The sequence below is a fragment of the Helianthus annuus genome, chromosome 4 (assembly GCF_002127325.2).
Source record: "Helianthus annuus cultivar XRQ/B chromosome 4, HanXRQr2.0-SUNRISE, whole genome shotgun sequence".
Classification (NCBI taxonomy): Eukaryota; Viridiplantae; Streptophyta; class Magnoliopsida; order Asterales; family Asteraceae; genus Helianthus; species Helianthus annuus.
This window is the reverse complement of record NC_035436.2, coordinates 167,720,478-167,745,846: the sequence shown is the minus strand read 5'-3', so window position 1 is coordinate 167,745,846 and position 25,369 is coordinate 167,720,478.

Below are 25,369 nucleotides of genomic sequence, written 5' to 3'. Positions count from 1 at the left end.
TATACTCTCCCACTTCCATATGGGGATTGGAGGTTGTTCGAGTAAGCCAGAAGGTCGTTGATGTTCAGCCTTAACTCTCGCACAAGTCAGGCAACTTCCAACATAAAGGGCAATATCCCGTTTCATGCCCGGCCACCGGTACTTGTAGCGAAGATCCTGGTACATTTTATTGGCACCGGGATGAATAGAATACTGGGATTTGTGGGCTTCGTCCATTATAATCTTTCGCAAATCGGTCCGCTTAGGGATCCAAATTCGGTCTAGATAATAGAAAATCCCATTTGCTTTGCTTACAAGCTGAGCTCCATCATGATAGATCCTCTCTTTCTTCAAGGTGTGTTCATTAAAGCAATCATGTTGGGCTTCGCGGATGAGGGTTTTAAGATCTTGCTGGGCTTGGGTATTGCGAATACTCTCCGTCTGCTGAGTGCGTCGGCAACAACATTTGCTTTGCCTGGGTGATAACGAATCTCACAGTCGTAATCGTCAAGAAGTTCGACCCATCGGCGTTGACGCATGTTAAGTTCTTTCTGATTAAAGATGTGTTGTAAACTCTTGTGATCGGTGAAGATCGTACACTTGGTACCATACAGGTAGTGTCGCCAAATCTTCAATGCAAAAACAACTACCTAGCTCGAGATCATGGGTTGTATAGTTCTTCTCGTGGATTTTGAGCTGACGAGATGCGTAAGCTATAACCTTGTCCCGTTGCATGAGGACACAACCAAGACCAAGGTTGGAAGCATCACAATAGACAATGAAATCGTTGTTTCCGTCGGGCAACGTGAGAACAGGAGCATTGCAAAGCATATGCTTGAGGGTTTGAAAAGAAGACTCTTGTTCGGTTCCCCAAACAAAAGGTTTGTCTTTATGAGTAAGGGCGGTAAGCGGCACAACAATCTTAGAGAATCCTTCTATAAATCGTCGCTAATAGCCCGCTAGTCCGAGAAAAGAACAAACTTCGGACGGGTTCTTAGGCGCAATCCAGCTCTTAACTGCTTCGATCTTCACGGGATCGACATGAATACCTTGACTATTAACGATGTGACCCAGAAATTGAACTTCCTCTAGCCAAAATTCGCACTTGGAGAACTTGGCGTAGAGTTGATTCCCCTGGAGTAGCTCGAGAACCAAACGTAGATGTTGCGCGTGTTCGGCTTTCGACTTGGAATAGATCAAGACATCGTCGATGAACACGATGATGAAACGGTCTAGAAATGGCTTACACACGCGATTCATCAGATCCATGAAAACCGCGGGTGCATTCGTTAAACCAAAAGGCATAACAACGAATTCATAATGGCTGTATCGAGTTCGAAAAGTGGTTTTAGGTATGTCTTCCTCTTGAATGCGCAATTGATGATAGCCTGAACGTAGATCGATCTTCGAGAAACACTTGGCACCTTGCAGCTGATCAAATAAGTCATCGATTCGAGGTAGAGGGTAACGGTTCTTGATGGTTAGATTATTCAATTCCCAATAATCGATGCACATCCTGAACGACTGTAACACCCCAAAAAGATTTATTAGGCATATAAGTTAAATTAACTAGAAATTTAACTTAGTAAATATGGTAAAATGTTAGTTAAATGATGGAAAGTGCCTAAATAAAACAAACACTAACATTAGGAGGGTTAAAGTTAGACAATGTTGAAAATGAAAGTATTAAAAACTATGAAACCCAAAACACACACATGTGTGTGTATCTAGGATCGAATAACAGGGGAAACAACGGTGAAACCCTTGTTTGCTAAATTCAATCGATTGGAAAGAAATTTCAAAGATAATCAACTGCATGAACTCCAATTTTCGATCATCTAAGCTCGTTTATTGAAGTGGTAAGTCGAATTTCTTGAATTTATGATTTATAGGAAGTGGGTCTCTACCCAATCTTGAGTTCATGTAAATATTTGAGTAATTGAAAGTTAGGATTACACTCTAGAACAAGGATAATGTTTGATTTTGGCCATTTGAAAGATTTGTAGCAAAAACCCACTTGATGAAAAATTAGCATGAATAGGATGATCAAGTAGAAGTAAATATGTGTAATCTTGATATATGATCTTGCTTGTAATACATGGATGCTAGATAAATTGATGTAGAATAAAAGAATTATATGAACTTGATTGATTATTGATGATATATGAGATGAACTAGTAAAGTCATGCTTTGTATACTTGTACATTATACTTTATTAATACGATGCACACCAAGTGTTTGATGAAATGCTTAAGAGAATAAATGTGTGAAATTCTGAAAATTAGTGATAATGTTTGTCACTTGAAAATGAGAAATTTATATAAATGATGGAATGAATGTGTTGGGCTAAATGAATGAATGCGTTTAATGTAGGCGTGAAAGAAGAAGGCTCAAACACTAAGAAAACGGAAGACTAACAAGACCGAGGTATGTTATTTTACACATACTTATAACGCCCCATCCTAAATAACTTTCGACCGACATATTAAGTAAAGAAAACTTGGAAAAATTATAACAACTTTTTCGTAACATAACATTTTGATTTACAACCTTTCGACAAAAAGAAGACATAATTAACTTGATTTAGTTACAAGGTTTACTAGACATAACTAACTTTTTTCTAAACATAAAAACATCAAAAGATTACACATGTCGATTTGTACATATAACAAAAGCTTGAAATCATTTGGAGTAGTTAACATCGGAAGCGCGATGTGGGCGTAGTACGTGTGTTCGATCCAAGTTCGCCATGTCACTTAAGTTGCGGATTTACCTACATCAAAAACAAAACTTCTAAAATCATTTTCGTTAATTATAACACTATCTAAACAAATGAATCGATAGATTCCATTCCATACTTTCATGTCACATTTACATTTACTTGACCCGTTGAAACGGGTTGATACATACAATCTCGAACTTGAGATAAAACATTCCATCCATTAATCCGTTAATAACGGATTAATCATATTCATAACATAACATTCATTTAATCCGTTTACAACGAATCAAATACATTCATCTCATCTTCCGTATATAAATCCAATTTAACCCATTCATGACGGGTTAATCTATGCTATTCTTTTTCACATAACTATCCATTCATCCGGCTCGTTCAAGACGAGCCGACTATGATTCATTTCCTTTCATAGTAATTCATTTCATATGACCCGTTCATAACGGGTTAGACTATATATTCTAAAACTACCGTAAGCTAACATCACTATGGTTTTCGCATAAGAACATTTAAATGACATAATGTAAATGTATGTGTAAAATAACATACCTCAGTCTTGTGAGTCTTGCGTTTTCTTAGTGTTTGAGCCTTCTTCTTTCATGCCTACATTAAACGCATTCATTCATTTAGCCCAACACATTCATTCTATCATTTATATAAATTTCTCATTTTCAAGTGACAAACATTATCAATAATTTTTAGAATTTCACACATTTATTCTCTTAAGCATTTCATCAAACACTTGGTGTGCATCGTATTAATAAAGTATAATGTACAAGTATACAAAGCATGACTTTACTAGTTCATCTCATATATCATCAATAATCAATCAAGTTCATATAATTCTTTTATTCTACATCAATTTATCTAGCATCCATGTATTACAAGCAAGATCATATATCAAGATTACACATATTTACTTCTACTTGATCATCCTATTCATGCTAATTTTTCATCAAGTGGGTTTTTGCTACAAATCTTTCAAATGGCCAAAATCAAACATTATCCTTGTTCTAGAGTGTAATCCTAACTTTCAATTACTCAAATATTTACATGAACTCAAGATTGGGTAGAGACCCACTTCCTATAAATCATAAATTCAAGAAATTCGACTTACCACTTCAATAAACGAGCTTAGATGATCGAAAATTAGAGTTCATGCAGTTGATTATCTTTGAAATTTCTTTCCAATCGATTGAATTTAGCAACAAGGGTTTCACCCTTGTTTCCCCTGTTATTCGATCCTAGACACACACACATGTGTGTGTTTTGGGTTTCATAGTTTTTAATACTTTCATTTTCAACATTGTCTAACTTTAACCCTCCTAATGTTAGTGTTTGTTTTATTTAGGCACATTCCATCATTTAACTAACATTTTACCATATTTACTAAGTTAAATTTCTAATTAATTTAACTTATATGCCTAATAAATCTTTTTGGGGTGTTACAAGTCTACCCCCCTTAAAAGAGGTTTCGTCCCCGAAACCTGAACACATATCAAATTAGTTAATAAATAGTATAACCATGTAATTATTCTTAACGAGAGGAATGGTCAAGAAACTGGTGTTCAACAGTCCAATAGACTCGTTTATAATCAACAATCGAATTCTAATATGGCAAACCGTCAAATGTTGAAGTTTGGATTTCAAATCACCAAAAGACGGTGAAAAGATGGATTATTGAAGGAATCTAGTTCCCATTTGAATTTTGGTCACATTTTTTCTTCTTCGTCTTTTCACCTTTGCTGGCCGATTGCATGTATACGCAAAGCACACACACAAACAACTTTTTGGGAGAAAGGATAAAAATAAACATGGCATCCTTTAGAGCTATAATCAGCTTATTGTGTTTAAATGTTACCATATTGCACCCATATAATCTCATGAATGGTTAATAGTTGACCAAACTTGGTAATCATATTATTAACCATCATTAACCATATCTTAAATTCTTTAACTTACCAGATATAAAGATTACTTATCAATACATATCACGAGGATATTTATTTACACATTATAAAAAGGTTTACTTATATATTTATTATACATCCAAAACTTGGGATGTTACAACGACCCATCCTTCTTTTTAACGAAAAGGACTGGCGCGCCCCAAGGAGAAGTGGTCGGGCGAATAAAGCCTTTTTCAAGTAACTCCTGGAGTTGGTTTGAAAGTTCCCGCATTTCGGATGGCGCGAGTCGATAAGCGGCTTTGGCTACGGGATTAGCTCCAGGAATAAGGTCGATACGAAAGTCGATATCACGACTTGGCGGTAGTCCAGGAAGATCATCAGGGAACACCTGAGGAAATTCACGAACCACTGGAACGTCCTTGACTTCAGCCTTCTTTTTCTTTTCCTTCTCCGCTACTACAATGTTGGCCAAGAAAGCTCTGTATTCCTTGCGGAGATACTTGCTAGCTTGGATGCATGACATGAGTTTGAGACCTTTCGAAGTTGTTTCACCGTATACACATAGTAGATCACCATTTGTGAGCGAGAATCGAATCATCTTATCAAAGCACACAACTTCAGCATGGTTTTCGCGAAGAAAGTCCATGCCTACTATGACATCGAAGCTTCCGAGTTGCATAGGAATAAGGTTGATTGGGAAGATGTGATTGTTGAGCTCGAGAGTACAATCACGGAGAACAGAGTTAACGGCGACAGTGCTTCCAGTAGCAACTTCGACTTCGAATGACGAGGGGAGATAAGAGCGCTTACGACTAAGGAGCTTCTCGAATTCAAACGACACAAAGCAGTTATCGGGTCCAGTATCAAACAAACACGATGCATAAATACCATTCACAAGGAACGTACCATTAACCACGTTGTTGTCAGCCTGGGCTTGAAGGGCATTGATGTTGAAGGTTCTGGCACGAGCTGCTTGTTGCTGCTGCTGCTACTGCTGAGGCTGCTGCTGCTGCTGTTGGGGCTCTTGTTTCACCACCCTGTTTGGGCACATGTTTGCAAAATGGTTAGGATCACCACATGCAAAGCAGACTCGAGCATTAACCGCGGGTGCTTGAGCTGCGGGTTGGCCTTGAGGAGCTGGGAGTAGAGCTTGATGAGCGGCAGCAGGAGCTGCGGTATTTCGGGGACCGTAGCGACAGTTCGCAGTGAAATGACCGTAGAGGTTGCAGTGAGCGCAAAAACGACAGGCGATTCCCACCGGATGATGATATGAGCATGTCGGGCAAAGCGGGTGGGGACCTGTGTAAGCACGCTTTGCTGGCGGTGCATTGGTCATTGGAGCTGGTCGGTGATGCGACTGCTGCTGAGCCTGTACGGCTTGCAGAGGGGCAGCAGTTGTTGTGACAGCACAGTTCTTGTTGCCGGAGCTGCTGTTGTTGTGCTTCTTCTTTCGGCGTGATGACTTGGATGGCTGAGCAGTGGTGGTGTCGGCGGTCGGTGCAGTAGTAGCTTGGTGCAGAGACTTGGATGGCTTATCCCAGAAACCAGACTTTACCCGCTTGTCATTGATCTCGGCGGCAAGCAAGTAAGTCTCCTCGATTGATGATGTCTTGGCGGCATGAACAAAGTCGGCAACACAATCAGGTAGAGCTCGAATGTACTTCTTGATGGCCATGTCTGGCGTCTTGACTTGATTGGGACAGATAATGCTAAGCTGCTTGAAGCGAGCAGTTAAAGCAACGTTGTCTCCGTCCTTCTGCTTGATGTTCCAAAACTCGTCCTCCAGCTTTTGGCGTTCATGGGGAGGGCAGAATTCGTCCATCATGATGGCCTTCAGCTCTTCCCAAGTCAGCTCATAAGCTGCATCATTCCCGCGTTTGTTTCCTTCGGCCGTCCACCAGTCTAGAGCTCGGGACTGGAAGACACCGGTCGCATTGAGGGTACGGAGATTTTCAGAACAGCCGCTTTGGCGCAGAGTGACTTCAACCGAATCAAACCATTGAAACATGGCGGTAGGGCCATCTTCTCCGGTAAACTCTTTTGGTCCGCATGCCTTAAACTGTTTGAAGCTGAAAACGGTCTTGTTAGCATCTTTAGGAGCATCGGTCCGTGACTCCTAAGACGATTTGCTGACGTTTTCGTACAACTCGCTTACAGCTTTTGCCACTTGCTTGGCGATGATAGCAGCGAGACGCTTGTCTCTCTTTTCTTGGCGAGTGAGACGAGATCGGTGTCCAGATGACGACATGGTCTGCAATAGACATTGTCGTAGGTCTCAGACACAACAAATCAAAGCTCACCTCACACGTCTACTACTTACTAAAGCTCAGCAACACGATAAGGCATGAATCACATAAACACATAGGCACAAAACCACAGATTTACGTAATCACAGAAGCACAGAAGCACATAGAGCACAGAAGCACAGAAGCATAGAAGCATATAAGCACATACGCATTTCAGCACAGATGTAGTCAGAATACAGAAACCTATCCTTCCAAGTTCGCGTGTCGTTCGATTATAGTGATCGCGAATAGTATATCGAGTAGTATCGTATAACCGTATAGCGTGTCGAGTAGTATAGCATAATCGTGTATCATAGCATAATATTGTCTAAAATCGCAGCGACTTGTTAGCGATGTGTAGTGTGTTGTGTGATTTGCGGGAGCAGAAGACGTTAGATCAAAACCCATAGTATCTATTTAAGCACATAAACAGGTAATTACATATAAAGCACATAAAATCGACGAATCATCAGAGTAGGAAATTGCGGGCTCAGAATCGAAACACATAAAATCGAGAAATGGATTGTCTGCGGCTATTAAACATTGACTACCCAAAGCGATTCGACTATTCACAATAAACTTGTCGTCACATTTCGACTTTCAGGTTCGTGTTTCTGCCTCGATTCTTGGGCATTCAACACGCATTCCCTAGGTCGAACTCGTGAGTTCAAGTCGCTGGAGTCCATCGAGGCTTTGGCGAGATAAATGAAAATCCGAAACAAGTTGTCAAGGTTAGGGTTTCACCCCTAGCTTAGCAACTTCTTCCTCGTTTTAGTAAAATTTGAGGAGATTATTCATCAAAATATGGATTTCACTCTTGATTTGGTATAATTCTCCTCGTTTGTTATTGAAAATCATGAGGAAATCATTGATAAATTGATAAATATCAGCATCGACCAAGCAATTTAGTCGAGAGTTTGCGGTTTTCACACCTAATCCCGACCAAATTGCTTGACTCTATTTGAAAATTTGAGTGCAGTGATAGCGAAGAGTAACAGGATATAGCACATAAGCTTGGTCTGTTGGTTCCTAACTATAGTCTAGGTCTCTAAGACAATGGCCCGGACTAGGTCGTGTCTGGCCTAATTCCCTATAGTTATGGCTCTGATACCAATCTGTCACACCCCAACCGATGGCGGAATCATCAGGGCATGGCACTGAGCGAAACAGATTGTCCAGACGTTTCCACAAGAATTATCATTACTATTTAGTTTAATTAATACGTCCCATACCGTATCCCAAATAATAAAACAAATTATTACAGATAACAACTAGTCAAATATTCTGTTCCGACAACTCAGATTCAAATATAAATATTGTTTAAATGCTTCTAGAGACTCGATCTGCAAGATCTACAGACAACTATGCTCTAGACGCTTATTCTAAGCTCGCCTTCCTAGCAGATAAGCATCCTAATTGCCTGTCACATACGTTAAAATAAAGTCAATACATAAAATGTAAAGGTGAGCATACAAGTTTGATAATAGCATATAGAGTTTGAAATAGTTTACGCATAACCAGCACGTACATAGAGGAAAACGAAGCATGTTAATTATCGATATGGATCTATTGATACCAATGACTGCGGGTTGACTGTCCGAGACAGTTTGCAATACATGATTACCACCGTAATCCATGCAAGTAATTGTCCTTAACAACCCCCATGTGAACGGGTGCTGAGTCCAAACTATAGTACTACGTCGTTAAGGCAGGTAGACAGCATTCCACGTGTAAACATAACAACAAGCATTCATTTAGTCATGTAATACATGCAGAACGGTTAGCGTTTAAATAGTTGAGTAGTGTGTTCGATAGTGATTTAGATAAGTAACACATGTAACACCCAAAAGTGCTAAAGCAAAAAGGGTTCGAGTATACTCACAACGATTGATTGATGGATTGAAGGGAGTGCTTGAGAGTAGGGTTAGCCTGAATAGTTCGATAGTATAATGATGAGTGACACGTTAAATGGAAACAAGTGATGATGGGTCAAACAGCCTGGTCGATCGAACTGTAGGTTCGATCGAATAGGTTGTTCGTTCGGTTAGACAGTCCGTTCGGACAGCCTGTTCGATCGGCCAGTAGGCTCGATTGGTTGGTCAGCCTGTTCGGGCAGCCTGTTCGATCGGCCGGTAGGCTCGATCGGTTGGACTGTTCGAGTGGATTGTTTCTTCCTTTGAGTAGGATGTGTTTGTGTATGATGGCTTGTCCTTTTGAAGTTTTCGTTGTAGTATTTGAGAACATTGAAGTGTTCCTACCTTTCAAGTCGATCGATCGAACGGTCTGTTCGATCGGTCGGTTTAACCGATCGGTTAGACACTTCAGTAGTAAGTCCTCAATAGGATGTCACCTGATCGGACAGCATGTGCGGTCGGGTGGCACTCCAATACATCGAATGAGTTGAAAATCGATTAAGTGTTGAAGCATAGTATCTCATGATCCGAAGAGTAATTCAACCTAACTCGTAGTTCGATCGAACAACACTTCGTTCAATACTAGACTTCATCAAATTGTTAAAGTGTGGGGCCATGTGCTAGCTGATCGGCTGGCCTGGTCGATCGGCTGACATGTCCGATCGGTTGGGCTGTCCGTTCGAACAGCCTGTTCGACCGGTCAGCATTCTGACCTGGTCGGCCTGTTCGTCTAACACTTGACTGTTCTGATTGTTTTGACGTTATATCGAGGTATTTTGACAACGAGCTGAACCATGGCAACTTCGTTCTTACTTGTTTCCCCTGCTCGGACAGGAATCACCCAATGTCCGGCCGGTGAATGGTTCAGAATGGTAGTTTAACGTTTAACCCGAAATCGGTGAACCTCATAGATAGAATCCGAATCTTGAACTACACATTCATTAGAATGATTAGTGAGTTGGCTCAAGCTCCGTCTCTACCGGTTTGAAGGCATTGAGTGTAAAAGAGTTGAAAGAAAGTTGGAAATCCTTCTTTCAATCCTTCACATCATGTAAAATTTCAGATCCGTGATACATCTTAGTTTGTTTATGTGGAAATCGGCTAGATCCAAGTGATTCTTGGTGGATTGAGGCCAAGACATGAAGTTCTTGAAGAACACCATGATGACATCATCCTAGAATACTTAGATCTTGATGATTTCACGATTAGAAATCAAGATTTGAAAGATAGAAAGGTGTAGGAGTGTGCATAGATCAAAATCGTACAGGATTTAGGATGAAATCTTACCGGGATTGAGAGAAATATGAGAAATAGTAAAGAGCACGAGCTGGTCGGTCAGAAGGTTTCCAAAAATGGAAAGAATGACAATGACAGGCCTATTTATAGGCTTCCCAAAGAGGAGAGAGCTGGCCGATCGGCCAGGCATCCCGATCGGACAGCCTGCTCGATCGGACAGTCCGTCCGATCGGCTGGGCTGTTCGATCGGCTAGGAGCCTGATCGATCCACAGCCTGCTTTGAGCGTTCGGTGCGACGATTTCTGATATTTCGATTTCGATTGAAGATGATACGAATACGATAGAGTTTCCTATTCAAATTACTTTTAATACCAACCACTATATCTACATACAAGCATCTATATTTCACACTATCCTTTCGCTACCATTCGTCATAATTCGATTTCGATTGAGTTTTGAGTTTCGATTCGATTGATCACCACACATAACATAAAGTAAACACGCACAGGTAACACGTAAGGCACACACACACATAATATAACACCAAATTCGCATAGTTCGAGTTTCGAGTTCGATTAGTTTGATTATTGTTTCATTAACTTTATCGCATTGCTACTTCCTACTATTCACAGTCGTAAAGCGTTTCGCATCGATTAAACATTCGATTTGTTCGATTACTTTGATTAATAACACATACGCCACATAATACAAAACATAAAACATAGAATAGACTAATTATAGTAAAAGAAGTCAAACTTGACTTGGAATTTGACTTTGACTTTGACATTCGGTAACATGGGGTGTTACACGATCGACCGACGAGCACGAACAACATTTGAGAACCATTTTAGAACTACTCAAGAAGGAGACACTATACGCAAAATTTTCCAAATACGAGTTTTGGATTCGTAAAGTACAATTTCTCGGTCATATAGTGAATGAGAAAGGCATTTAAGTAGACACCTCGAAGATCGAAGCAATTAAGAACTGGGAAGCACCCAAGACTCCAACTAAAGTCCGACAATTCTTGGGATTAGCGGGATACTATCGGAGATTTATAGAGAATTTTTCTAAAATTTCTCAATCGGTAACCTCCCTCACCCAAATCGAGAAACAAGAAGAAACATTTCAACTTCTCAAGGATAAGTTACGCGATGCACCAGTCTTCTCATTGCCCGATGGTACCGATGACTTCGTAGTTTACTGTGATGCTTCACATCAAGGATCGGGTTGCGTACTTATGCAACGGGAAAAAGTTATCGCGTATGCATCGCGTCAACTGAAAGTTCATAAAAAGAACTATACAACTCACGACCTCGAGTTAGGCGCAATGGTATTCGCTTTGAAGATATGGCGACATTACTTATATGGTACTCAGTGTACAATTTTCACGGATCACAAAAGTCTACAGTACATATTCAATCAAAAGGAACTTAATATGCGTCACCGACGGTGGATTGAATTGCTGAACGACTATGATTGTGAGATTAAGTACCATCCGGGCAAGGCGAACGTTGTAGTAGACGCCTTGAGCCGCAAGGAACGAGTTAGAACTTTGAGAGTTCGAGCCTTAGAGATGACAATTCACACGGATCTTACCACAAGAATCCGTGATGCACAACAAGAAGGACTCAAGGAGGAGCATATTCGAGCAGAAACACTTTGAGTCACAGAAAAACAATTAGTACCGAAAGAAGATGGAACTTTATACTCTGTGGGTAGAATATGAGTTCCACTCTTTGGCGGCCTTCGAGATCCTAATTTTGAGGAAGCTGTAGGATCGTTGTCGGACCCGAAATGAGTCAATCAGAGGCGTTCTACTCAGAATGAAAGGCGGAAACAGACATAATGGGTTGAATTCAGCAAGATATTCATTTTAATTGTCGTTAATATTGATCTGGAACAATTTTACAGCAAGACGACACTTCGACAGAGCTTCGCCGTCGGAAAACCCTTAGCTAATTTCGTACCAAATGACACAAGATTACAGCTATATATAGATGTTCTAATTCCGCACGAACTCCACTCACACGAGATTACTTTCAAACGGAATTACACATACAAATGAAATTACTGTCTGATTCCGCACGGAATTACTGGATGCCTTTTCAAGCGGAATTAACATCTTCATGCGGAATTAGATTTTGACTTGGTTTCTCGATCTCCATGCCATGAGCAATGCAAGACTCGATACAAGACGAAATCAACAGACGTATGCATCAACAGACTCCCCCTCGGATGTTGACGAGTCTATTGTGTCGAGTCTTTGCAACTTCAGTCTTTATCAGTCTGACTACTCTCTCTGAAGTATCTGACTGTGTAAAACATCCATCTTTTCTCTTCTCTTTCCTTCAACACCAACAGACTCTCCTCGAACAAACTCCCCTCGGATGTTGATCTTTAAAGACTAAGGATCACAATCTGACTCTCAAGCTTTATAATTCTCTTGATCAGATCTCCTGATTCCTTAAGTTCATCAGCATCAGCATACCAAGATCGTAACCTGGCTCTCTCTAATCACAGAAACCTCAGGTATCGAAACCTGGCTTTACTCAAATCTCATACCTGCACATTCTCTACCTCACAATAAATTTCACAATTTTATAATTGTACAAATTTATATTCAAACTCCCCCTCAAATTAATACAGAGTAATTTTTCATTTTAAAAACTTCTGATGACCACATGTAGGAAAGAATTTAAACATTTTTGATTCAACAGACTCCCCCTCAAATCAATCATCATGTTCAGCACTTGGAATTTTGAAAGTCAGCTCTCCAACATCAGTTGTCGAAAATCTTTTTGGATTTTTCAAAATTATGCTAAAACACATTCTTTTTGGATTTTTTATAAGATTTTTGATAACGAAATGCAGAAAAGAAATATTTACAAGCAATATTTTTGTGAGTTTGTGTAAGATGATCATATCAGTTTATGAGACAAATCATAAACACCGCTAAGCTTCATTTCATTTTAAGTTCTAAACAATTCACTTAGATTGTCAGTATACTGATCCATTTTAAATTTTCACACAAAGTTCAACTGTTTTGAGATACGAGATTAATGTTTTAAGGACTTAAACTTATTCGCGTGTCCCACTAATTGAATATACTCCCGTATCCAGATCCCAATATTCAGTCTTACAGGTGAGTATACCTAGATGATATCTGTTAAAGGGTTAGATGCGAAACTGTGAGAGCTCAGGTCAGAACTTCCGTTCAGCAAAGAGATAACGGCTCGACTTTTGGTGCGTCCCCTTTTAGAGGATCTTTTCTTCAACAGCACATGATTAACATTTTTCAATGTTTCATCATTTTTTGTACTGAGGGCTACGCTATATTTCAAGCAATTTGCAAAGTATTATACGGGGACTAGGCCATTGCTTCCGCAAAATCAGAAGTCCCGGGATAATACCCCAGATATCACTGAGTATAAAGACCTAGTATCTCAGAAAGAGAGACCTTTCAAACAAGATTTCAGGGGTTACCCATATATTCAAGAAATGTTCCCCACGAGATAAGCAAGTTTGAAATTTAAGTTTATATCTCGAAAACAATCTACTAAACGTACAAAACCTACTGGCACATCCATAGTGAGATTGTTTATCACATTTTTACTATCCAATTCTTTAGCGTGTTATGATAGTCCACTGATGTACTATCATTTCCTCTTTTTACAACAAAACTCATTTTTGAATTTTATCATGTTTTTTGCATTTTCAAATTTTCTAAATTTTTTTTTTGATTTTCTGAAATTTTTACTTCCCATAAAATGCAAACACATTTAAAGAAATTTGAAAAACAAACTGTACAAATAAAGTGATAACTGTTGTGAATCGCTTGATTTCGCCATCCACTTGGCATAAACAATCAGAACTCCCTCTTTCAACAAACTATTTTCCCATTTAGATTTCAAAACACTTAAGTTTGTTTTAATCAAAATGGTTTTTCCGGAAAATAAGTTTTGTTAAAACCACTTGTAGATTCGAGGATAAGATCATCACTTTGTTTTTCAAAAATATCACATGTATGAAGATTACATCAAGTTCAACTTAATGACCTTGACGAATCACTTGTAAGAATAAACCTCTGTACCACTTGTAAGATGAAATCAATTTCTCAAGGAAGATGCCGATACCTACTCCTCACTTACCAACCTGCAAGTTCTGGCAACTCCCCAACCTGAAAAATTTATCAACTTTAAAATTCATTCACAAAATCAATTTTTATCAAGAATGATGTCGATTCCTGCTCCGCGATTACAAACTTGGGAGCTCCGGCAAGTTCGGTTTTTCAAGTAAAGAAAATGTCCACCCAAGCCTGACCAGCCTTGAGTGATCTTAACTCTGATTCAGTTGGGTTATAAGTTTCCTTCATTGTAGCATAGAAATCTTTAACCCCTTGAACTTTACCCTCAACCATTTTTCCAAAAATCTTTTTCACATTGCCATTAAATACGTCTGTCGATTTCGTCTTGTATTGAGTCTTGCATTGCTCATGGCACGGAGATCGAGAAACCAAGTCAAAAGCTAATTTCGCATGAAGATGTTAATTCCGCTTGAAAAAGCATCCAGTAATTCCGTGCGGAATTAGACAGTAATTCCGTTTGTATGTTTAATTCCATTTGAAAGTGGAGTTCGTGCGGAATTAGAACATCTATATATAGCTGTAATCTCGTGTCATTTGGTACGAAATTAGCTAAGGGTTTTTCGACGGTGAAGCTCTGTCGAAGTGTCATCTTGTTGTAAAATTGTTCCAGATCAATATAAACGACAATTAAAATGAATATCTAGCTGAATTCAACTCATTATGTCTGTTTCTGCCTTTCATTATGAGTAGAACGCCTCTGATTGACTCATTTCGGGTCCGACAACGATCCTACAAGTGGTATCAGAGCACAGGAGGAGGAGTTCTGCAGATTTCAGCCTGATTTCATCTCTTTTTCTCACTTCTACACCTTCTTTTATCAATTGAACAAGTTCTAACGGTCAAAATGATCTGAAGTTCACATATTACAAGCAAAAAAGTATTCTAACAAAGCCTTGAAAGATTTGGATCTTAATTCAAACTAAAACTGAAAAAATTTCTAATTCCGCTTGAATTTCTATTCGAAAATGATGACATCATCTTAATTCCGTTTGAAAGTGTTCTTTAATCTCGCACGAAATTATCTCATTTGGCTAATCCCGTTTGAAAGATTAGCTAATTGCGCACGAGATTAGTATTTCAGCTTGAAATCGTTCAAACGGAATTATAATTTCGTTTCAAAAAATTAAATCCTCTTGAAAACTGGGTAATTCCGCACGAAATTACTTGATTTCGTTTGGAAGATACTAATTTCATTTGAAGGTTGTCTGTTGCCGGTAATTTCGCTTGGATATGTTAATTTCGTTTGAAAAGTGTTTGTTTGTGAAACTTTTTACCGAATCATGGAAGAAGAATTCTACAATGCGTTTGCTTCATCTCTGACTACTCCGGCTGCCATTGCTCAAAGCATGAACATGGAAAATGAAATCGGATTTTTGCAAAAGCCCCCGAAGCTTATGGGAATCGAGGAGTATTATGGATGGAAAGATTGATTTGAAAACTGGGTGCAAGCCAATCATTTGAGATCTTGGGAATGCATTGAGAAGAAGTGTGTCCGACCTCGTACAGATTTGGGTGTTACAAAAGCAATTTCAGAATTGAATGACAAAGAGAGAGACATGTATAAAGCAGAAAAAATGATGATCAGTTTGTTATAGCAAGCTGTAAACGAAGACATTTTTATCCTGCTTCAACATGATAACACTGCACGTTCAATCTGGGATGCATTGAAAGTTAAATTCGAGGGTAGTGAGAAAATGATTAAGAGCAAGAAAGCATTGCTAAAGAAAGAATTCGGTTTGTTTTCAAGCTTGGCGGGAGAAACATCAAAGAAGTTGATTGAAAGATATTGCCACTTAGTTCGATCTATGTCTTTGTTGGGAATAGAGAAAAGTCAAGATGAGTGGGTCGATAAATTAGCTGATGCTTTACCTCAAAAAGAGTGGGGTACATTTTTGATGATTCTAAAGAACACTAGGGAATATGATGGATTGACTATTTCACAGTTCATAGAAAAGATTGAAAGTCAAGATCTTGAACAGCAAAAGATTGCAAGGATGAATAATCCGAGTAATCAACAAGATGTGAAAATGTATTACAAAGGTAGTGTTCAAGATGTTGAAATGAGTCCTAAAATCCAAACTGCTTTTAGTGCTGGAAATTCATCTGATTCAGTTAATCAAAGTCCAAACAGCGGTAGTGGAATTTATTCATATCCTAGTGTGAATCCGAAGAGTTCAACTACAAGTTTTCAGCATCAAAGCTCAAAAACTGGAAATGGTTGTGTGATACAATGCAATATTGCATTAAATCTTCCGAATGGCCAAAGTTTTTCTGAAGAGGTTGCTAAGGATCACATGGCGTTGCTTGCTACTGTGCTAGAATCCTACGAGGGATTGGTTGCGGGAAGGATCGGAAATCCTATGTTGACGAAAGAGGATTACGATCAGATCGATACAGAAGAAATGGAACTCATGGATATAAAATGGTGTTTAGCGAGTGTCTTAAGAAGAGCTGAAAAATTTAGACTCATCACAGGAAGAAATGATTTTCTAGATGCTCATGTATCTACTTTGGGTTTTGATAAATCTAAAGTAACTTGTTTTTGTTGCAGGGAAAAAGGTCATTTCAAAAGAGAATGCAAGAATCAAGAAGCAAGAAGCAAATGGAGCAAAGAATCCGTTTGGAAAAGATGATTACTATCGAAAAGCCATATATCAACAAGTTGGACATCAACCACAACAACAAAAAGAGCTACAAACTGCACATGCTAGAATGATTGAAGATGCAAATAAGAAAGCTTATTATGGTATCATTAATCAAGATGATGAAAAGGTGGCAGAAGGTTTTAGTTGGGATAAATACGTTCCACCTGATGCAAAAGTTGTTGCTCTATTTGCAAAAGTTATCCAAGAACCTGAATTGTTTATAGAATGGATGAATATGATTGGTGTTAAGGCTAAGAATCAAGATGAAGAGTCTATTTCACCGGAAGAAAATTCAGAACAAATAACAGTTGTGGATCAATCATTATCAGATTCTAGTTCTTCAGATGATAATCCAGAAAAGATGATAGAGTTTGATCAATCACCAACTAATGACAGTGGTGATGATGAGGAAGAAAAACATATTAATATTGCAAAAACTCAGTTATCTCCTGAAAGTTTTCAATTTTATTTTGTAGATCGCTTGGAGAAACTAAAGGAGAGACGAGCAACAAAAGAGCAGAAAAAGAAGAAATGTGAAAGTGTTGATCAAGAAAGAAATTCTGAACATAGTGACAAAGTTCAATTTGCCGAAGAAGTGTTTCAGGTGATAAAAAAGGTGGTTGAAGCCAATGAAAAAGTTGTTGAAGTTGAGAAAATTGTTGAAGTCGAAAAGATCATTGAAGTAGAAAAGATTGTGGAAGTCATCAAGCGTTGTTTAAAGTGTTTAGAGTCTTGCAAGCAGTGTGCAGAAAAAGATGAGAAACTGAGTAAGAAAGACAAGATGATAGAAAAGTTACTGTTTGATCTCAACTACGTGAAAGAATCTTATGATGTGTTGAACAAAATAGTAACTGGTTTGCAAAAGACTAATTCTGAAAGAGAAGATACACTGACAATGCTGAATGCTGTGATGATGTCGAAGCAGAAAGCTATAAATTTCTACATTGAAGAAAGTGCAAAGTGGAAGCAAGAGTTGGAAACTGAAAAGATAGAAAATGAGAGAATCAGATGATTATTACAGAGTTATTCTAGTTCTGATTATCTTATTGACCAAATTTATCCAACTGTTGCAGGTCTTGAAGCATTTAAAGATGAGAAGCCGAAGAAGAAGGATACTAGTAAGAAACAGAGTGTTAGTTAAACAAGTGTCCGCCTCCGATCTGGGAAGGTTATTCTCCCAGAAAACCAAATGACGAGCAAGTCCAAAAGGCAGTCAATATAAAACTGAAGTCAGAAATAACCGATGAGTTACCAGAAAATATTGACATCGCTTTTACATCGTCTGACACTGATCATGGGTCCGAGTTAATAAAAAAGGTTGTCGGTGTTGGATAAATATGAGGAGTCTGAGTCTGGAAATTCGAGTTCGTCGGTCAACAGTCCAAAGACGTCGGTTAAACGGGCTTACAGTGAAGAGTTTTTGTTATCAAAATCTAATTTGGATGATGAAACATTTGAAGTTGCATATACTTTGAATGATTCTGACAAATTATATTCTGATAAAGAATTTCCAATAAGAAGTGTTAAATTTGAAATGATCAAAAAGGTTTTCAAAATGACATAAATTAATATTTCTGAAATAAAAGATTTAAATCTTATTGAAAAACTTAAAAAATACACTTCAAGAGTTCAACAACGGTTAAACAAGAAAAAAGGTTACAATTCTAGTTCTGGTTTTCAAAAGAAACCAAACCATAATGGTAATTTCAAAAAGAAAGGTCTTGGTTTTATTCCACCTGAAAATTATAAAAATGATAAAATTTCTAAAACAAACACAAAATTTGTTTCAGGAGGAAGTGCTGAAGAAGAACAGAAGAAATCTTTCTGGAGACAGTCAAACCAGGAGTTTCTTGCTGAGAAGAAGAGAATGGGAACTGGAGTTTTTCATATAAAGGATACTAGAACCTGTTTTAAATGCAATGAAGCTGGTCACGTTGCATGGAATTGTCCGTTGGATACAAAGAAAAAACAGGGAGTTTCTGAAAAATTTAAAGGAAAAGTTGTTGAGAAAAATGAACCACCAACTGAAAAATTTAAAATTTTTGAAAATTCAACTTATGAAGTTGGTGAGTGTTCAAAGAAATTTTTTTATAAAAAGAGAGCCAAAGACAACCAAATGTGGGTTGTTAAGAAGTTTTCTGAAAAACTCGGCAATGAATCTGATTCCATAAAGTCAGAGGAGCCACAAGTTGAGGTAAAAGAAGAAAACTCAGTACCTCCAGTGGATGATGCGAATTTTCCACCATTGAAGGCTGAGAATTTTAAATCAAAGGTTGGTAAAGTTGAGATCTTGAATCAATTCTATTCAGAGAAGAAAGAATTTGATGTCGAGAAAGCTTTTAATAGCAATGTGAAAAAGATTTTTGGAAAAATGGTTGAGGGTAAAGTTCAAGGGGTTAAAATTTCTATGCTACAAAGAAGGCAACCTATAACCCAACTGAATCAGAGTTAAGATCACTTAAGGCTGGTCAGGCTTGGGTGGACATTTTCTTTACTTGAAAAATCGGACTTGCCGGAGCTCCCAAGTTTGTAATCGCGGAGCAGGAATCGGCATCATTCTTGATAAAAATTGATTTTGTGAATGAATTTTAAAGTTGATAAAGTTTTACAGGTTGGGGACTTGCCAGAACTCGCAGGTTGGTAAGTGAGGAGTAGGTATTGGCATCTTCCTTGAGAAATTGATTTCATCTTACAAGTGGTACAAAGGTTTATTCTTACAAGTGATTCGTCAAGGTCATTAAGTTGAACTTGATGTAATCTTCATACATGTGATATTTGTAGGATCGCGTGCTGACCCGAACGAGTCAATCGGAGGTGTTCTAATCCGTTTCAGGTGCGGAATAACAAGAAACAGACACGGAAAAAAAGCTTGTTCTACTAAATCTTGCCTTGTATATTAATTTCACACTGATTACAAGTCAAACGGCACTTCGGCAGCAATTCGGTACCGGAAACAAGACGTCACTACAACTAATTTCGTTCTTGGGGTATATATAGATCTCAGATTTCGCTCATATGGACATGATGTCCATAAAAGCGAAATCACATATGTTCATAAAAGCGAAATCACCTGTAATATCCCGATTTCCCACATAGTGACATCCTGATTTCCCACATAGTGACATGTCCATATATGGGAAATCAACTTTCTTGGGAAATCTCGTACAATGTGCCCTGATCTAACATTCTAAGACTAAGACTCGATACAAGACGAAGTCGACAGATGCATGCACTAACAGACCCCCCCTCAGATGTTGACGAGTCTTAAGTGTCGAGTCTTCGCATCTTCAGTCTTGATCAGTCTTCGGGCATCCAGAATCTCTATCTGTCTCTTGCATCTTCAAATTCTTTAAGTTCGTCAGCATCTTCACTTTTAGAATCAAAACCTGGCTCTTTGACAATTCAATTCCCCCTCAACATGTGCTGGGATCATAGTCTAGCTATCAGGTTCACCTGCGGATCCTCTACCCATAATATAAGATTTACAAGAATAAAATATTTAACAAATTATCAACTTTCATGTACCAACACAGACTCCCCTACAATCAATATACAATCAGATATTAACAGTGATCATTTAACAAATTTCTTTTTTCTCTGAAAAACTTTTTAATCAAATTCTCCCAAACCTGTTCATCATGTTTAGCACTCGGAATTTTGAAAATCAGCTCCTCAATATCAGTTGTCGAAAATCTTTTTGGATTTTTCAAAAAATTTATGCTAAAACATACTGAAAATCTTTTTGGAATTTTGTGAAAGAAAGTAAAAGACACCACTTGTAGGATCAGAAGAAAACAGAAATGAAATATTTACAAACAATATTTTTCGAGTTTGTGTAAGAGGATCATATCAGTTTGTGAGACAAATCAACAACACCGTTAAGGTTTAAACATTTTAAGTTTTAAACGATTCACTTAGATTGTCAGTATACTGATCCACTTAAATTCTCACACAAAGTTCAACTGTTTCGAGATACGAGATTAATGTCTTAGAGACTTAAACTTATTCGCGTTTTCCCACCTCAGAATATACTCCCGTATCCAGATCCCAATATTCAGTCTTACAGGTGAGTATACCTAGATGATATCTGTAAGGGGTTAGGTACGAAACCGTGAGAGCTCAGGTCAGAACTTCCGTTCAGCAGAGAGATGACGGCTCGACTTTTGGTGGGTCCCCTTTAGAGGATCTTTTTTACAACAGCAATGACTATCAATTTTATTGTTTCATCGATTTGCTGAGGGCGGCGCTTTTTCAAGCATTTGCAGAAAGTATTATCCGAGGACTAGGTCAGTACTTCCATACAACAGAAGTCCCGGGATAATACCCCAGATATCACTAAGCATAAAGACCTAGTATCTCAGAATAAGGGACCTTTCAAACAAGATTTCGGGGGTTACCCATATATCCGAGAGATGTTACCCACGAATTAAGCAAGTTTGAAATTTAGGTTTATATCTCGTCACAGTTTATTAAATGTGCAAAAACCTACTGACACATCATCAGTGAGACCGTTTATCACTATTTAACTTTCCAATTCTTTAGCATGCCGTGATCGTCCACTGGTGTACTATCATTTCCTCTTTTATACAACAAAACTCATTTTTGATTTTATCATGTTTTTGTCTTTTTCAAATTTTCTAATGTTTTTGGATTTTCTGAAAATTTTTACTCCCCCTAAAATGCAAACACATTAACGAAAAATTTGAAAACTATCTAAACTCTTGACCCACTTGAATAAACAAAATCAAAAACAAACTGTACAAATAAAGTGACAACTGATATAAAATCACTTTAAATCGCCATCCACTTGGCATAAACAATCAGAACTCCCCCTCACAACAAACCATTTTCTCATTTAGATTTCAAAACACTTAAGTTTGTTTTAATCAAAATGATTTTTCCGGAAAATGAGTTTGTTTTTACCATTTGTAAGTTTACCACTAGTTAAGTACGGGGATATGGTTCATCATCTTGTTCATCTACTTATTATGTATAGTAAATCAACTACAATTTAATGTCCCTGATTTACCATTTGCAATTAAACAACCTCTGTACCACATGAAGAAAACACACTACCAACTGTAGGAATATCACATCTACACAACCATTTTACCAATCATGATGCCGATTCCTGCTTCGCACTTACCAACCTGGATGCTCCGGCGTAGTCCTTCAACATGTAAAATTTTAACACTATCAAAAACTTTCAAACAACTTCGTTAAACATGAAAGATGCCGATTCCTGATCCACGATTACAATCTTGGGATCTCTGGCAAGTCAGGTATTTAATCAAACATAACATCCACCCAAGCCTGACCAGCCTTGGGTGATTTTGCAATACATCTGTCCCACCAACACTTTGATTTATAAAACTCTTTAGCACCCTTAACCTTCCTATCAACCATCTTCCCGAAAATGTGTTTGACTTTCCCGTTGAAAGCCTTCTCAACATCAAATTCTCCCTTATCAGCGAAGAATTGATTTGAGATCTCTACTTTTCCCACTTTCTTCATCAAATTTTCCTTTGACAATGGAGGAAAATTTTCATCGTTCACTTCTGGAACGGAAACCACAACTCTTTTCTCAACCAAAGACTCCTCTGATTTTATGGAATCAGATTCATTGTCAGAACTACTTTCTGTTTTTACAATCCATTTTTGTTTACTCATATCACCTCTTCGTTTGTAAAAACGTTTTGAACTTTCACTTTTTTCAGAACTTGAATTTTCAAACAAATTACCATTTTTCACCAATTGTTCTTTTATATCAACACAAGTCTTTTTCAAATTGGAGTTAGAAGAAACTCCCTGTTTTTGGTAATTGGTCTTGGGACAATTCCAAGCTATGTGACCAATTTCTTGACATTTGAAACAGGTTCTTTAGTCAACTCTTTCAGCAAACTTTCTCACATTATTCTTCACTTCAGCAAGAAACTCTTGATTTGACTGCTTCCAGAATGGTTTCTTCTGTTCATCCTCTGAGCTTCCTCCTGAAAAAAATTTTGTTTTTGGTTTATAAGTTTTCTGATTTTTATAATTTTCTGATGAACTAAAACCAAGACCTTTCTTTTTGAGATTACCATTATGGTTTGGTTTCTTTTGGAAATTATAACCACAACCCTAACCCATTTTCTTGTTTACTCTTTGTTGAATCCTTGAAGTGTAAGGTTTAGGTTTTGTAGAAGATCTAAATCTTTTATTTCAGAAATATTAATTTCTGTTAATTTGAAAACCTTTTTGATCATTTCAGTTTTAACACTTCTTATTGGGAATTCTTCATCAGAAAATAATTTGTCCGAATTATTCAAGGTATAAGAAACCTTAAACATTTCGTCATTCAAATTATTCTTTGATAACAAGAATTCCTTATTATAAACCCTTTTAACTGGCAAACTCGGACTCTTCTCAGACGAACTCGAACTATCCGACTTAGACTCCAACTTTGACTCTTCATCCATATCCAACACCTGATCGACAACTCTCTTAACTACTCAGACTCATGATCAGTGTCAGACGCTGTGAATGTAACATCAATACTGTCTGGTAATTCATCAGTGATTTCAGACTTTAATTTGATGTTTAGAGCCTTGTCTACTTGTTCCTCATTTGGTTTCCTGGGGGAATAACTCTCAAAGATTGGAGGCGGACATCTGTTATACTTGACACTTTGTGGCTTACCAGTATCCTCTTCTTTTTCTTTCTTCTTGAACGCTTCAAGACCTGCAACAGTAGGATAAACTCGATCAATCAGATAATCACAAGTAGTATAACTCAAAAGTAATCGGTTAATCCTTTCACTCTCAATTTTCTCAAGTTACAGCTCCTTCTTCAACTTAGCACAATCTTCGATGTAATCATTAATGACACTTTGCTTTGTCATCAAAGTTGCACTCATTTTGTCATTTCCCTTTTCGATTTCGGCATTTGTCCTTTTCAAACTATCAAGTGTCCTGTTCAATACGTCGTATGACTCTTTTACATACTTAACATCAGACAGTAGATCTTCTTTCATTTTCTCTAACTCAGCAATCTTCTTGTCTTTTCCTTCACAATCTTTGCAAGATTCTGAACATTTTTCACAAGGCTTCGTGACTTCAACCACCTTCTCAATTATCTTTTCAACTTCGACAATCTTTTCAACTTCAACAAGTTTCTCGACCTCAACAATCTTTTCGACAATCTTTTCTACTTCGACCACTCTTTCAACTTCAACTATTTTTTCAACTTCCACAAGTATCTCGACTTCGACGATTTTCTCTACCACTTTCTCTATTTCAACAATCTTTTCTATTGCAATCTCAGCAGTTGCTTCATCTTTTGTTTCTACAGCTTCAGTCTTCGCCCTTTCATCAGTGAGTAGCTTTGCTGCTTCTAGCTCTCTCTGCAATCAATCAATCTTCTTCTGATTCAGCATCTCAACTTTATCTGCATAGAAAAAATTAAAACTATCAGGATCAATGCTTTTTCTACATTTGTTAAGATACTCTTCCTCATCATCCGTATCAACATCACTTCCAAGATCTGGAAATATCGGAATCCTTTTCTGACAATCCTCATTTTGATCCAGAATCCTGGTAACAAGTGCCACATCAGGACTAGTTCCACTAGGTATATACTTGTCCCAGCTAAATCCCTGTGCAACAACCTCATCACTTTGATCTATTATCCCAAAATAAGCTTTCCTATTGGCTTCTTCAATCATTTTCCCATGAGCAGTTTGCGGTTCCTTTTGTTTGGGTTGTTGATCGATCTGATGAAAGATTGATTTCTGATAATAATTGCTTTTATCTTGACCACCTGTAGACTCCTGATTCTTACATTCCCGTTTAAAATGACCTTTTCCTTTACATCGAAAACAGGTAACCTTTGACTTGTCAAAACCAAGTGGAGAGGTAGCCATCCCTCGAAACTCGTCTCTGCCAGTAATCTGTTGAAATTTTTCAGCTCTCCTGCAGGCACTAGCTAAACACCACTTCACATCCATCAGCTCAAGCTCTTCTGCATCGATTTGGTCATAATCTTCCTTTGTGAGCATCGGATTACCAATTCTTCCAGCAATTAAACTTTCATACGACTCTAACATGGCGACAAGAGATGCCATGTGTTGCTTTGCCACTTCAGGAGAAAGATGTTGACCATTCTGAATGTTCAAGGTCACATTACACTGCAGATTTGTAGAATTTTGCTTCTGAGGGCTAGGTGTGTTGCTGTATGGATCAAAGCTTGAGAACAATGAAGTAGATCCACCACCTTGAGTTATAGTACTTGTATTTGGACTTGCAGAACCATCAGCACTGAATGCAGTACTAATCTTTGGACTTTGACTGGGAGTGGCCTCAAACTTGTTCCCTCGATAGTACAGACTGACATCTTGCTTGGCATTTGGATTTGTCATGATAGCAGTCTTCTGAATATCCAGCTCATGTTCTTCAATCTTCTGGATAAACTAAGCCAAGTTCATACTCTCAGTCTTCCTCATGAGTTTCACAATCATCAGATAAGTTCCCCACTTCTGTT